Source organism: Mesoplodon mirus, assembly GCF_964341445.2.
Source record: "Mesoplodon mirus genome assembly, chromosome: 4".
Taxonomy (NCBI): Eukaryota; Metazoa; Chordata; class Mammalia; order Artiodactyla; family Ziphiidae; genus Mesoplodon; species Mesoplodon mirus.
Window position 1 is genome coordinate 124,707,363 of NC_138979.1, and position 15,814 is coordinate 124,723,176.

Below are 15,814 nucleotides of genomic sequence, written 5' to 3' on the forward strand. Positions count from 1 at the left end.
CGATTCAACTATTGTGTGTCGACTTCCAGTGGACCTTGTGCTGCATTATGCTACTGTGGTCGGTGCTACGGAGCAAAGCGAGGCTAGACACAGGACTGGAGACTATAGGGTCAGGGAAGGTTTCCTGAGGTCCTAACTGCGAAAAGATCAGAGGAAACGTATTGTAGCACCCTTTTTTTCTTTTTTGGCTGCGCCGTGGGGCATGCGGGATCTTAAGTTCCCCAACCAGGGATGGAACCCACGCCCAGCTGCAGTGGAAGCGGGGAGGCTTAACCACACCACTGGACCGCCAGGGAAGTCCCAAGCACCCTTTTTTGATTACTGGTTGTCTCAGGAAGTTTCCTTTCTTAGTGTGTGTTTCCTAAAAATAGAGCATCTTCTTATCTAACCCCAGGATAATTATAAAAATCAAGAAATTAACATGGATGCAATATTATTATTTACTCTATAAACATTATTCCATTTCTATCAATTGTCTCAGGAATGTCCTTTATAGCAAAGGAAAATTCAAAATCACATGTTGCATTCTGTATCCTGTCTCTTTAACCCATTTTAATCTGAAATAATCCCCAGGCCCATCGTTTTATTTCATTATGCAGGCATTTAAAAAAATTACAGGCCAGTTATTTTGTAGAGTATCCTTGGTTTTTAGGTTGTCCTGTATTTCCTCATAATTACATTCAAGTGTGCTTTCCACCCCCGCCCCCTCCCGGTACGCGGGCCTCTCACTGTTGTGGCCTCTCCCGCTGCGGAGCACAGGCTCCGGACGCGCAGGCCCAGCGGCCATGGCTCACAGGCCCAGCCGCTCCGCGGCATGTGGGGTCCTCCCGGACCGGGGCACGAACCCGTGTCCCCTGCATTGGCGGGAGGATTCTTAACCATCGCGCCACCAGGGAAGTCCTCCCGCTGTATTTTTTTTTTTTTTTTTTTTTAAGCAGCAGTTTTTCTTTCTTTCCTTCCCCCTTCCTTCCTTGATTTTGGCTGTGCCGGGTCTTAGTTGCGGCACGTGGGATCTTTAGTTGTGGCCTGTGGGATCTTTAGTTGCGGCACGCATGCAGGGTGTAGTTCCGTGACCAGGGACCGAACCCCGGCCCCCTGCATTGGAAGCGCGTTTCCCGTTGGACCCCGAGGGAAGTCCCTCCCCCTGTGTTTTGAAAACATATCCAAAATGTTAACAGAGTTCCCCAAATAATTACATAGAAAGGTACGCTCAGAAAACTGTCACTCTCTCCTTGCACTCACCCATACAGGCAATTTCATCAGTTCTGGTTTAACACTCCTGGGTTTCTTTTTGACAGACGGCGTATAATTTTCTTTTTTTCACTTTTCTCATAGACAAAGGGTAGCATACTACATATATGCGGGCACTTTATTTTTTTCACTTAACATCGTCAATGCGTCCTATCTAGAGAAACCTGGAGGTCTAGGAAACCTGCCCTAAGCTCCTCGAGGCCACACAAGGCAAAGAGAAAGTAACAGACTAGAAAGCCGCCCGAGGGCTAACTGCCCCCAAACATAGCGATTTCCCAATGGGGAAAAGGTTAGACATAGACGGTGCGAAAAGTGAAACCCCTCAATCTAACTTTAAGCAAGAACCTAATGTTCATTCTAAGTCGAAGACTCTGAGCAGATCCCTCCTGCGTTCTCCCTGCTGTCCTCAGCCTGCGCGGGACTTCCGGAGAGGGGCGTGGCGTATGCAGATAGGGAGGCGCGCAGAGGCTGCTGGTCTCACACCGGCTGGGCTTCCGCGTCCTGCGTGTGGACAGCCGAGGACTCGCGAGGTTGTTCTCGGGGTGGGCGAAGCCGGAGCGAGGGGCATGCAGGGGCGGAGGGCACGGAGAGGGCGTGAGGGAAGTGAGCGTGCGTGAAGAGGTGGGCGATCGCGAGGGTGTGGGACGAGGGGGAGAACGGTGACTCATACTTACCTGGCAGGGGAGATACCATGATCACGAAGGTGGTTTTCCCAGGGCGAGGCTTATCCATTGCACTCCGGATGTGCTGACCCCTGCGATTTCCCCAAATGTGGGAAACTCGACTGCATAATTTGTGGTAGTGGGGGACTGCGTTCGCGCTTTCCCCTGGTGTTTGATTTGGTGAAAAAGTAGAAAACAGTTTCTGTAGGGGACTTCTGGAGCTGTGTTTTATCATCACGTGTGTCTGTGTATGCGTTACGGTGCGCTGAGGTTTCCTTCTGTGTGTTCACCGGGTGTTGCTGCTCGCAGCTATATCGCTCATTTGGTGTTCTGCTGCGTTGGGGGAGTTCCTAGCATGTTTGTCGTGTGCACCGAACTTTTAACGAGCCTTGTTTTATTTCTCTCACAACCGTGTTTTGTTCTTCTGGGGTCAAGTCGTTCCTCGGTTTTATGTTCTGTGTAGCAGTTTACCAACAACAACGTCCGCATTGCCGAGCCGCGGGAAATGCAGAGGTCAACACTTCGGAAGCAGTGTCTGCAAAAATACTGCCGTTTTTGCGCTAGCGTGAGTGAAACCGGGGGGTATCAATACTAACAAAATCAGCTGATAACAAACACTATATATAGCGGGGTACGTATAGAATCCCGAAAACAGTGTAAGTTGACTTACGGTAATAGCAGTAGAGCCACAGACACAGGAAACAAAGCTCTGGAGAAAGGTAGGGCAAGGGCAAGTCAGGAGTACGGGGTTCATTGAATATGGAATGCTGTATATAAAGTAACGAAAGTTACCTATAGAGGACATTGAACTTTTTATTCGGCATTCTGTGGATAACGTATAACGAAAAACAAGCCACCTCGAACTGGCGCAGTATTATTATACAAACACTTAGTTTATTAAGTAAAATTTAAAAAAATGAAGTACGGAGGCAATTCCCTGCTTGTCCGTGGTTAGGGCCCCGTGCTTTTCACCCACGGCCCCTGGGTTCAATCCCTGGTGCAGAAACTGAGATTCCCCAAGCCGGCGGGGCTTCGCGAAAAAACTCCTAGATATACATGTGTGTATGTATATATTTATATGTGTACATACTTGCATCTACATAAACACACACGCCTACATATCTATATATGTAACTTGTTGATCACAGGCTTCAAAACAAAAAACAGAATGGAAACTGTTCTCCAGAAGGTTCAGAGTCCAGGAAAGATGAAAAATACCGTGGCCTTCATACAGAAAAACCACCGAACACTCCCTGTTCAGCTTCATCAGCAATGTCTCTGAACACCAGTTGCTTGAGTCCTAGGGTGAGAGCTACTACGGACAGAACCAAAAACCCAAACAGAGGCCAGAGTCCCTGAGCCCTGGGAGAGGGCGCACCAGGCCACGCCATCAGCCTCCAACCTAGCCTCTTTCAGTTCCTTATTACATTAGGAGAATGTGATCATTTTTACAGATAGCAGAAAAATGCAAGTCAAGTGTAAAGCACCTTGTTTTTCGCACATACCTGCCCCCTTCTCTTCATCTACGGCTTCTGCTGACTGAAGCTGTAGGGGAGGCAAAAACTTTACTTTTTACCCTTTGAGGGTCTCTGGCAGGGCCTGAGTATTAATGGATGTAAAACAGGAGGGGGGCACCTCCCTGGGGGTGCAGTGATTAAGAATCCGCCTGCCAATGCGGGGGACACGGGTTCGAGCCCTGGCCGGGGCAGATCCCCACGTGCCGCGGAGCAACTACGCCCGTGCGTCGCGACTACTGAGCCTGCGCTCTAGAGCCCACGAGCCACAACAACTGAGCCCGCGCGCCTAGAGCCCGTGCTCTGCAACAAGAGAAGCCACCGCAATGAGAAGCCCCGCACACCGCAACGAAGACTAGCCCCCGGTCGCCGCAACTAGAGAAAGCTCGTGCACAGCGATTAATTTAAAAAAATTTTTTTTCTTTTCTTTTTAAACAGGAGGAAAACATGCAGATTTTTACATATATGTAGATGAAAACCCAAAGAAGTGGTTAAGTGGGTCTCCGAGGAACCCTGGTTCCTTTTTTTTTTTTTTTTTTTTAATAAATCTTATTTTTGGCTGCGTTGGGTCTTCATTGCGGCGCGCGGGCTTCTCTTTGCAGTGGCTTCTCTTATGGCGGAGCACGGCGCGCGGGCTTCAGTAGTTGCGGCGCACGGGCTTAGTTGCTCTGCGGCATGTGGGATCTGCCCGGGCCAGGGCTCGAACCCGTGTCCCCTGCATTGGCAGGCGGATTCTTAACCACTGCGCCACCAGGGAAGCCCACTCTGGTTCCTTTTATTGGTCCTGGTTCCTTTTGTTGGAGAATGATACTTAGAGACCAAAATCTGGTGTGTCATTGCTGTTAGGCCCTGTACCTATTTTACTCAGTGGATTATATTCCGTTATTATCATTACCTTGATTTGGCAGTGGGAACCCTCTCGAATTGGCTCTTGTGTGCTTGACATGCCACCGAATCAGTCACTGTACATTCCTTTACTTTTGGGCACAGTTGCATGTTCCAGGCTTGTATTTTCCCCACCTAAGAGCCTCGCCTCCCCTGGGGGCTGATATGCCCCTCCGCCCTCCTGCCCACAATGACTTTCTGTCGCAGTGAGGCTTACTGGGGAGCGATGGAGAAGGACCATCAGGCTTCTCAGGAGAGAGGACATCCAGGGCTCCACAAGGCCCATGGATACCCAGCCTTGGCTCCCCTCCTTCGCCCACCTACCCCGATTCCTTTGGCAGAGGCGGCTGCTTCCTGAAAGAGGTCAAGGTTCTGTGGACTTCCTGGAGAGGCACTGGAGTCCAGAGGGAGGGGCAGAGGGCACAGGTGTCCAGGTTGGACTCCTTACAAACGTTTCTGATCCCAGCTGGTGTGTGCCCACCACCCAAGACCGCTAACCCACCCAGCAAAAGTCCCACAGAGGCACGGCAAGCCACACCAAAGTGGCCTTCCCTCAGCTGGGTGTGTCGCCGCTCCCTGACCGGGCAGCAGGCACCTCTGCCCCTTGGAGGGTGAGGGGCAGTGCCTCAGAGGTCCCCTGCTATTATTCTCTGTGACACCCAGACAAGAAGAGTTGGCCGTGCTGAGACTCACACTCCCCTGTGCCGGTCACCCAAACCCACGCACCCCGCCCACTCCCCCAAAGCCAGGTTCCCAAGGGTTCCACACCTCCACATCCCGTCGGGGGTATATCCAACGAAGGCCTGAGGTTCTCTCTTTGGCCCTCATCCGCTGGTCTCTGCAGATGGTGACATTTGAGGCTGAGGTCTTTCTGTAGCTGCAGAGCAATAGACTCTGCCTGAAGGTCACCTGTCCGACTGCAGTGGCACGGCCTCCCAGGCCCACGGAGACTCCACAGACTCCAGGTCAGCCCCTCTTAGTTAGCAGTGGGACCGTGAGGAGGGCTGAGACCGCAGCGGGGGGGGAACCATAGGAGCTTGCCAGGAGAGGAAGACGGGTGGGGGGAAACGCAGTCTCCGGTTTGAGAGGCAGAACCAGAACCGAAAAGGGGCTTGTGGGCTCAGGGGTCAGGGGAGGGCAGCGCTGGGCCTCTGAGGTTTCAGAGAGCCTCGCTCCCACCAGGGTTCTGCTGTGACTCCTCTCGGTGAGTCTCCGGCGTTTCCTTCCCACAGGAAGGAAGGGGCAAGGACCACCCGCGGCGTTCTTCTCGGCACCCACACATCCCACCCCAACCAGGCTCTGTCCACAAGGTGAAGCTGCTCCTTCTTGCTGAAAGCCCGGCCCATTTCCTCCTGGGTGCTCTCTGCTTGGGCCTCAGCAGCTTCCTCTTGGCCCCGGCCAGTTCAGCCTTAAGGACCCAATAAAGGTAGCCAGCTGGTCAGAAGCTACAGGCCGGTGGTTTGTGCAAGGAGGTGAAGTTGAGAGCCCCTCCATGTTGGCAGCTCCCCACCTGCCCACCACCCCACCCTCCACCCTTCTGCTCCCTGCCATCAGCCCCCATTGCCCCTGGCTCTCAGGGCTCTCTGAGCTCTGCCTGTGCTTTTGCTGTCAATCTTCCTTTCTCTCTCTTTCTCCCGCCCCACCCCCTTTCTATCTATCTATCTATCATCTATCTATCTATCATCTAATCTATCTACCTATCTATCTACCTATCATCTATCATCTATCTATCTCCATCAGATGTAGCAGAAGAACGGGTGCGGGCGTTTTCCCACCCTTGTACAGAGTGTGAGCGATCTTTGCTCTTTTGGCGGGAACTCAACCCCTCCAGCGCCTACCTGAATAGGTGCGAAGGCATATGAAAGCTGAGGTTTCCAGGGGGGCACACACCCCCCTCCCCCGCCCTGTCCTCAGACTGACAGGACACCTGGAAGGTTCTCATCGGCACTGTCAAGGCCCACTGAGAGCCCTGCTGCGTTTCGCTCCTGCCGGTGTCGGCTTCCGCGCAGGTACACAATTGGCAGTGTCTCGGAGGGTGGCAGAATGTGGCTTGGAAGATCTCGGGGTGGCAGTTCTGCCCCACAAATAGATTAAGACGGTTGGGAAGGTTCTCTGTCTCCCCGGGACTGTACCTGTAGAGACCATGGGAAAGACAGGGAAGGAGAGAGAGAGGTTGGGAGATTGAAAGACTGGGAGAGACAGAGACAGTGACCTTCCTCTGGGGGGCAGAGCTGGGGACTGAGCCCGGGAGTGAGAAGGGGTTTCCAGGAAGGGCGCCGTGGTTGTCCCTGACCGTGTGATGGCCTGTGTGCTTGTGCGTGCCCACCTGTTTCGCAGGGATGTGCGCGTGTCGAGCAGAGCGGGGGCGGTGGGTGGATAAAAGTGGAGAGGGCGCGGGCCGCGGTGGGGCCGGCGGGGCTGCGCGCTAAGGCCGGAGCAACCGGGCTGCGGGCGGGCGTGTGGCCTGCGGGCGGGAGGAAGGCGCAAGCGTGTTCCCTGGCCACGGCCCCCACGTGGCTGTGCGGGCGTTCCCCCAAAGGCTTTCCCCCCTCTGGCCGGGGAGAGAGGATGCTGCGCTGCCTCAGGGCCTTGGGCGGGGCTTGGCCCCGGGGTGGGGAGGGGGGGGTGCCCTTCACGAGGGCGCAAAAGCGACGGGCACCTCCTTCGAGCCGGAATCGAACCAGCGACCTAAGGATGTCCACACGTGTCGAGTCTACAGTCCTCCGCTCTACCAGCTGAGCTATCGAAGGGTGCGCGCCTCCAGGCCCGGGCCCTTAACTTTTTCTGGAAATGCCGGAGCACGGCACTGGGACGCCCGAGGTGAGACAGGCCGAGGGCTGGTTGGAAGCCCCTTTGAAGAGAGAGGTGCACGCGCCGCCACGACGCCCGGTGCGGCCGGGAGGACGGGGCAATCCTGCGGCGTGGCTGCGGCCGGGCCCTGGTGGTGGCCGGCATCGGGGCGGCGACTTTCAAGATGCCTGGGCCCCCGCGCTCACCTGTGGCCTCCTTTCCCCTCCCCACGCCCCTCCCCTTTCTATAGATGGGGACCACGGCGGTCCGCGGCCAGAACGCGGGGAAGAGGGCGAGGGGAGGGGCGTTGGCGAAATGGATGCGCCCGTGGGGAGGGGGAGGCCTGGCAGACGAGAGGGGAACCCACAGGGAGGGGCACCGGGGAGCCGGCTGCCAAGCGCCTAGCCACCCGGTGCTTTTGAAGCGCCTTCAGTTCAAAATAATCCTTTGGCCAAAATGGCATTTTTTGGTGTGGCACATTCTGCCACCCTTCAAAGCCGACATCGTCTTGCCTGGCTTACGCAAGTCTCCTGTTGATCTCCCTGCTTTCGCCCTGCCACCTTTACAGCCACACTGATTTTCTTTCCTTTTCGTGGGGTGGGGGGGCGGGATGGGGGTGGGCGCTTAGATCAAGCCGCTCCCCTTCTCGAAACCTGCTGGTTCACTCAGACTTAAATCCTTACAAAGGTCTACAAGACCCTCAGTTCTTAACCCCACCCAGTCACTCCTCTGACTTAATTTTGGTACAACTCTTAAACTTTGTTCTGTACACAGGGCCTCCTTGCTATTCTCCAAGCACAGTCCTACCTGGCCCCTTGCTCTAGCTGATCTTTCGCTTAGGGACGCTCTTCCCCCAGACAGCCGCATGACCAACTCCCTCACCTCTTTCCAGTCTGCTCACATGGGCACCTTCTCAAGGGAGCCTCTTCTGACCACTTAACGTAACACAGCCGCCTGACCCCTTACAACAACTCCCCATGCCCTTTCCTTCCTCAATCTTTTTTTCTTTTTTCATAGCTCTTAACACCTAACATACTAAGTAATTTACCTACTGTGTCTACTGCCGATTTTCTCCCACGCCCCACACCCCCGTCTCTAACCAAAATATGAGCAGCAAGAGGGGCCGCTGCACGCCCCTGCCCCTGCTTCGCCCACCCGGGGAACAACCCGGCAGCCTCTGCCTGTCCACACGCAGGACGCGGAGGCCCAGGCGGAGTGGGACCAGCAGCCTCTGCGCCCCTCCTCATCTACATACGCCACGCCCCTAGCGCGACCTTGCCAGCGCCCTTTTCTTCCCCGTGCGGGACACCGGAACGAGTGTCTCGTGGCGGGGGGGCGTGGGCGCGCCGCGACGAATCGAGACCTGGAGGGGGAACCCGGGAAGACGGGAGCTCGCGGCGCGCGGCGCCCTGCAGTTGAAGGGGTGGGTCGTGGCTCGGGTCCGGTCTCGCCTTGCTTTCAGCAAAAAGAAAGTTTCAGCCCATTTTTGCCCTCGCCTGTTCGAACTCATCTCCTAGTAATCGAAAACTCAGGAAAGGCCTCTTTGCCGGTTGACGTTAAGCTCTAAAGCCGCCTTAATAAGAAAGCGTGGTAATGTTTCTTCGTGGTGTCTTTCTAAGGAAAAGTGACGAAAGTGCTTCAGTGGCGCTGCGACGAAAACCCGGCATTCTGCTGCAGAGAGAGAAAACCAGGTGAAAGCGCCGAGCGGTCCTCTCCACCGCAGCCAGGCGGGGGCTCCCGGAACGCAGTGCTCAGGGTCAGGCGCCCTTGCCCTCCAGCCTCACCCCCTCCTGCTGCCCCAGCGCGCACACAGGGCGGCCCCCCAAGTGTCCTCAGGTCCCTTACGATTTGGACTCTGTCAAAGAAAAACACAGGAGACAGTATTGAAAGTGGTGAAAACAGATTTGATTCAGTAAGTACTGACAAGAGGGGAAAGCGCTGACTGAGCTCCATTCAGAACTGGGCGTTTTAAAGGGGGAATGAGAGGGGAGGGGGCTCAGTAGAGTCAGAATCGAAAAACTACAAAGGGTTGGTCAGTATAGACGCAGGTCTTTTGTGTTTGTCAGCGGGCAGTTACTGAAGTTAGGATGGCTCAAGACACAGAAACTGGGAGACAGAGGCCCTATCCTTCCCGATTACACTTCAAAGGAATGGCTCCCAGTTCTTGGGAGAGACACTTTGGGGTTGTAAGAGAACCATATTCACAACTGTAGGCCCTTTTCAACGAATGCTCTAATGAGGGGAGGTCAGGCGCCTGTGTCAGGTGTTGAACTTTCTCAGGCAGGCTTTAAAAAAAAAATATTTATTTACTTAGGCTGCGCCAGGTCTTAGTTGCGGCACGCGTGATCTTTTTTAGGTGCAGCATGCGGACTTCTTAGTTGACGCACATGGACTCCTAGTTGCCTGGGACGCTCTTCCCCCAGACAGCCGCGTGACTGGCTGCATGCGGGATCTAGTTCCCAGACCAGGAATCGAAGCCCGGCCCCCTGCATTTAAGTCTGAGTGAACCAGCAGGTTTCGAGAAGGGGAGCGGCTTGATCTAAGCGCCCACCCCCATCCCGCCCCCCCACCCCACGAAAAGGAAAGAAAATCAGTGTGGCTGTAAAGGTGGCAGGGCGAAAGCAGGGAGATCAACAGGAGACTTGCGTAAGCCAGGCAAGACGATGTCGGCTTTGAAGGGTGGCAGAATGTGCCACACCAAAAAATGCCATTTTGGCCAAAGGATTATTTTGAACTGAAGGCGCTTCAAAAGCACCGGGTGGCTAGGCGCTTGGCAGCCGGCTCCCCGGTGCCCCTCCCTGTGGGTTCCCCTCTCGTCTGCCAGGCCTCCCCCTCCCCACGGGCGCATCCATTTCGCCAACGCCCCTCCCCTCGCCCTCTTCCCCGCGTTCTGGCCGCGGACCGCCGTGGTCCCCATCTATAGAAAGGGGAGGGGCGTGGGGAGGGGAAAGGAGGCCACAGGTGAGCGCGGGGGCCCAGGCATCTTGAAAGTCGCCGCCCCGATGCCGGCCACCACCAGGGCCCGGCCGCAGCCACGCCGCAGGATTGCCCCGTCCTCCCGGCCGCACCGGGCGTCGTGGCGGCGCGTGCACCTCTCTCTTCAAAGGGGCTTCCAACCAGCCCTCGGCCTGTCTCACCTCGGGCGTCCCAGTGCCGTGCTCCGGCATTTCCAGAAAAAGTTAAGGGCCCGGGCCTGGAGGCGCGCACCCTTCGATAGCTCAGCTGGTAGAGCGGAGGACTGTAGACTCGACACGTGTGGACATCCTTAGGTCGCTGGTTCGATTCCGGCTCGAAGGAGGTGCCCGTCGCTTTTGCGCCCTCGTGAAGGGCACCCCCCCCTCCCCACCCCGGGGCCAAGCCCCGCCCAAGGCCCTGAGGCAGCGCAGCATCCTCTCTCCCCGGCCAGAGGGGGGAAAGCCTTTGGGGGAACGCCCGCACAGCCACGTGGGGGCCGTGGCCAGGGAACACGCTTGCGCCTTCCTCCCGCCCGCAGGCCACACGCCCGCCCGCAGCCCGGTTGCTCCGGCCTTAGCGCGCAGCCCCGCCGGCCCCACCGCGGCCCGCGCCCTCTCCACTTTTATCCACCCACCGCCCCCGCTCTGCTCGACACGCGCACATCCCTGCGAAACAGGTGGGCACGCACAAGCACACAGGCCATCACACGGTCAGGGACAACCACGGCGCCCTTCCTGGAAACCCCTTCTCACTCCCGGGCTCAGTCCCCAGCTCTGCCCCCCAGAGGAAGGTCACTGTCTCTGTCTCTCCCAGTCTTTCAATCTCCCAACCTCTCTCTCTCCTTCCCTGTCTTTCCCATGGTCTCTACAGGTACAGTCCCGGGGAGACAGAGAACCTTCCCAACCGTCTTAATCTATTTGTGGGGCAGAACTGCCACCCCGAGATCTTCCAAGCCACATTCTGCCACCCTCCGAGACACTGCCAATTGTGTACCTGCGCGGAAGCCGACACCGGCAGGAGCGAAACGCAGCAGGGCTCTCAGTGGGCCTTGACAGTGCCGATGAGAACCTTCCAGGTGTCCTGTCAGTCTGAGGACAGGGCGGGGGAGGGGGGTGTGTGCCCCCCTGGAAACCTCAGCTTTCATATGCCTTCGCACCTATTCAGGTAGGCGCTGGAGGGGTTGAGTTCCCGCCAAAAGAGCAAAGATCGCTCACACTCTGTACAAGGGTGGGAAAACGCCCGCACCCATTCTTCTGCTACATCTGATGGAGATAGATAGATGATAGATGATAGGTAGATAGATAGGTAGATAGATTAGATGATAGATAGATAGATGATAGATAGATAGATAGAAAGGGGGTGGGGCGGGAGAAAGAGAGAGAAAGGAAGATTGACAGCAAAAGCACAGGCAGAGCTCAGAGAGCCCTGAGAGCCAGGGGCAATGGGGGCTGATGGCAGGGAGCAGAAGGGTGGAGGGTGGGGTGGTGGGCAGGTGGGGAGCTGCCAACATGGAGGGGCTCTCAACTTCACCTCCTTGCACAAACCACCGGCCTGTAGCTTCTGACCAGCTGGCTACCTTTATTGGGTCCTTAAGGCTGAACTGGCCGGGGCCAAGAGGAAGCTGCTGAGGCCCAAGCAGAGAGCACCCAGGAGGAAATGGGCCGGGCTTTCAGCAAGAAGGAGCAGCTTCACCTTGTGGACAGAGCCTGGTTGGGGTGGGATGTGTGGGTGCCGAGAAGAACGCCGCGGGTGGTCCTTGCCCCTTCCTTCCTGTGGGAAGGAAACGCCGGAGACTCACCGAGAGGAGTCACAGCAGAACCCTGGTGGGAGCGAGGCTCTCTGAAACCTCAGAGGCCCAGCGCTGCCCTCCCCTGACCCCTGAGCCCACAAGCCCCTTTTCGGTTCTGGTTCTGCCTCTCAAACCGGAGACTGCGTTTCCCCCCACCCGTCTTCCTCTCCTGGCAAGCTCCTATGGTTCCCCCCCGCTGCGGTCTCAGCCCTCCTCACGGTCCCACTGCTAACTAAGAGGGGCTGACCTGGAGTCTGTGGAGTCTCCGTGGGCCTGGGAGGCCGTGCCACTGCAGTCGGACAGGTGACCTTCAGGCAGAGTCTATTGCTCTGCAGCTACAGAAAGACCTCAGCCTCAAATGTCACCATCTGCAGAGACCAGCGGATGAGGGCCAAAGAGAGAACCTCAGGCCTTCGTTGGATATACCCCCGACGGGATGTGGAGGTGTGGAACCCTTGGGAACCTGGCTTTGGGGGAGTGGGCGGGGTGCGTGGGTTTGGGTGACCGGCACAGGGGAGTGTGAGTCTCAGCACGGCCAACTCTTCTTGTCTGGGTGTCACAGAGAATAATAGCAGGGGACCTCTGAGGCACTGCCCCTCACCCTCCAAGGGGCAGAGGTGCCTGCTGCCCGGTCAGGGAGCGGCGACACACCCAGCTGAGGGAAGGCCACTTTGGTGTGGCTTGCCGTGCCTCTGTGGGACTTTTGCTGGGTGGGTTAGCGGTCTTGGGTGGTGGGCACACACCAGCTGGGATCAGAAACGTTTGTAAGGAGTCCAACCTGGACACCTGTGCCCTCTGCCCCTCCCTCTGGACTCCAGTGCCTCTCCAGGAAGTCCACAGAACCTTGACCTCTTTCAGGAAGCAGCCGCCTCTGCCAAAGGAATCGGGGTAGGTGGGCGAAGGAGGGGAGCCAAGGCTGGGTATCCATGGGCCTTGTGGAGCCCTGGATGTCCTCTCTCCTGAGAAGCCTGATGGTCCTTCTCCATCGCTCCCCAGTAAGCCTCACTGCGACAGAAAGTCATTGTGGGCAGGAGGGCGGAGGGGCATATCAGCCCCCAGGGGAGGCGAGGCTCTTAGGTGGGGAAAATACAAGCCTGGAACATGCAACTGTGCCCAAAAGTAAAGGAATGTACAGTGACTGATTCGGTGGCATGTCAAGCACACAAGAGCCAATTCGAGAGGGTTCCCACTGCCAAATCAAGGTAATGATAATAACGGAATATAATCCACTGAGTAAAATAGGTACAGGGCCTAACAGCAATGACACACCAGATTTTGGTCTCTAAGTATCATTCTCCAACAAAAGGAACCAGGACCAATAAAAGGAACCAGAGTGGGCTTCCCTGGTGGCGCAGTGGTTAAGAATCCGCCTGCCAATGCAGGGGACACGGGTTCGAGCCCTGGCCCGGGCAGATCCCACATGCCGCAGAGCAACTAAGCCCGTGCGCCGCAACTACTGAAGCCCGCGCGCCGTGCTCCGCCATAAGAGAAGCCACTGCAAAGAGAAGCCCGCGCGCCGCAATGAAGACCCAACGCAGCCAAAAATAAGATTTATTAAAAAAAAAAAAAAAAAAAAGGAACCAGGGTTCCTCGGAGACCCACTTAACCACTTCTTTGGGTTTTCATCTACATATATGTAAAAATCTGCATGTTTTCCTCCTGTTTAAAAAGAAAAGAAAAAAAATTTTTTTAAATTAATCGCTGTGCACGAGCTTTCTCTAGTTGCGGCGACCGGGGGCTAGTCTTCGTTGCGGTGTGCGGGGCTTCTCATTGCGGTGGCTTCTCTTGTTGCAGAGCACGGGCTCTAGGCGCGCGGGCTCAGTTGTTGTGGCTCGTGGGCTCTAGAGCGCAGGCTCAGTAGTCGCGACGCACGGGCGTAGTTGCTCCGCGGCACGTGGGGATCTGCCCCGGCCAGGGCTCGAACCCGTGTCCCCCGCATTGGCAGGCGGATTCTTAATCACTGCACCCCCAGGGAGGTGCCCCCCTCCTGTTTTACATCCATTAATACTCAGGCCCTGCCAGAGACCCTCAAAGGGTAAAAAGTAAAGTTTTTGCCTCCCCTACAGCTTCAGTCAGCAGAAGCCGTAGATGAAGAGAAGGGGGCAGGTATGTGCGAAAAACAAGGTGCTTTACACTTGACTTGCATTTTTCTGCTATCTGTAAAAATGATCACATTCTCCTAATGTAATAAGGAACTGAAAGAGGCTAGGTTGGAGGCTGATGGCGTGGCCTGGTGCGCCCTCTCCCAGGGCTCAGGGACTCTGGCCTCTGTTTGGGTTTTTGGTTCTGTCCGTAGTAGCTCTCACCCTAGGACTCAAGCAACTGGTGTTCAGAGACATTGCTGATGAAGCTGAACAGGGAGTGTTCGGTGGTTTTTCTGTATGAAGGCCACGGTATTTTTCATCTTTCCTGGACTCTGAACCTTCTGGAGAACAGTTTCCATTCTGTTTTTTGTTTTGAAGCCTGTGATCAACAAGTTACATATATAGATATGTAGGCGTGTGTGTTTATGTAGATGCAAGTATGTACACATATAAATATATACATACACACATGTATATCTAGGAGTTTTTTCGCGAAGCCCCGCCGGCTTGGGGAATCTCAGTTTCTGCACCAGGGATTGAACCCAGGGGCCGTGGGTGAAAAGCACGGGGCCCTAACCACGGACAAGCAGGGAATTGCCTCCGTACTTCATTTTTTTAAATTTTACTTAATAAACTAAGTGTTTGTATAATAATACTGCGCCAGTTCGAGGTGGCTTGTTTTTCGTTATACGTTATCCACAGAATGCCGAATAAAAAGTTCAATGTCCTCTATAGGTAACTTTCGTTACTTTATATACAGCATTCCATATTCAATGAACCCCGTACTCCTGACTTGCCCTTGCCCTACCTTTCTCCAGAGCTTTGTTTCCTGTGTCTGTGGCTCTACTGCTATTACCGTAAGTCAACTTACACTGTTTTCGGGATTCTATACGTACCCCGCTATATATAGTGTTTGTTATCAGCTGATTTTGTTAGTATTGATACCCCCCGGTTTCACTCACGCTAGCGCAAAAACGGCAGTATTTTTGCAGACACTGCTTCCGAAGTGTTGACCTCTGCATTTCCCGCGGCTCGGCAATGCGGACGTTGTTGTTGGTAAACTGCTACACAGAACATAAAACCGAGGAACGACTTGACCCCAGAAGAACAAAACACGGTTGTGAGAGAAATAAAACAAGGCTCGTTAAAAGTTCGGTGCACACGACAAACATGCTAGGAACTCCCCCAACGCAGCAGAACACCAAATGAGCGATATAGCTGCGAGCAGCAACACCCGGTGAACACACAGAAGGAAACCTCAGCGCACCGTAACGCATACACAGACACACGTGATGATAAAACACAGCTCCAGAAGTCCCCTACAGAAACTGTTTTCTACTTTTTCACCAAATCAAACACCAGGGGAAAGCGCGAACGCAGTCCCCCACTACCACAAATTATGCAGTCGAGTTTCCCACATTTGGGGAAATCGCAGGGGTCAGCACATCCGGAGTGCAATGGATAAGCCTCGCCCTGGGAAAACCACCTTCGTGATCATGGTATCTCCCCTGCCAGGTAAGTATGAGTCACCGTTCTCCCCCTCGTCCCACACCCTCGCGATCGCCCACCTCTTCACGCACGCTCACTTCCCTCACGCCCTCTCCGTGCCCTCCGCCCCTGCATGCCCCTCGCTCCGGCTTCGCCCACCCCGAGAACAACCTCGCGAGTCCTCGGCTGTCCACACGCAGGACGCGGAAGCCCAGCCGGTGTGAGACCAGCAGCCTCTGCGCGCCTCCCTATCTGCATACGCCACGCCCCTCTCCGGAAGTCCCGCGCAGGCTGAGGACAGCAGGGAGAACGCAGGAGGGATCTGCTCAGAGTCTTCGACTTAGAATGAACATTAGGTTCTTGTTTAAAGTTAGATTGAGGGGTTTCACTTTTCGC

The 15,814-nt window shown here is 55.3% G+C and overlaps 2 long non-coding RNA genes across 2 annotated transcripts; one reads left to right on the plus strand and one right to left on the minus strand.

The window, feature by feature from the left end:
* Positions 1–1,910: 1,910 nt before the first annotated feature.
* On the plus strand, positions 1,911–6,015 carry LOC309803151. Its single transcript, XR_014293908.1, has 3 exons — positions 1,911–2,478; positions 5,157–5,277; positions 5,545–6,015. It is a non-coding gene; the product is annotated as an uncharacterized lncRNA (long non-coding RNA).
* Positions 6,016–11,058: 5,043 nt separating this feature from the next.
* Positions 11,059–15,457, minus strand: LOC309803041. Its single transcript, XR_014293889.1, has 3 exons — positions 14,893–15,457; positions 12,094–12,214; positions 11,059–11,827 (listed from the first exon to the last, which is right to left on the minus strand). It is a non-coding gene; the product is annotated as an uncharacterized lncRNA (long non-coding RNA).
* Between the last annotated feature and the right edge of the window lie 357 nt (positions 15,458–15,814).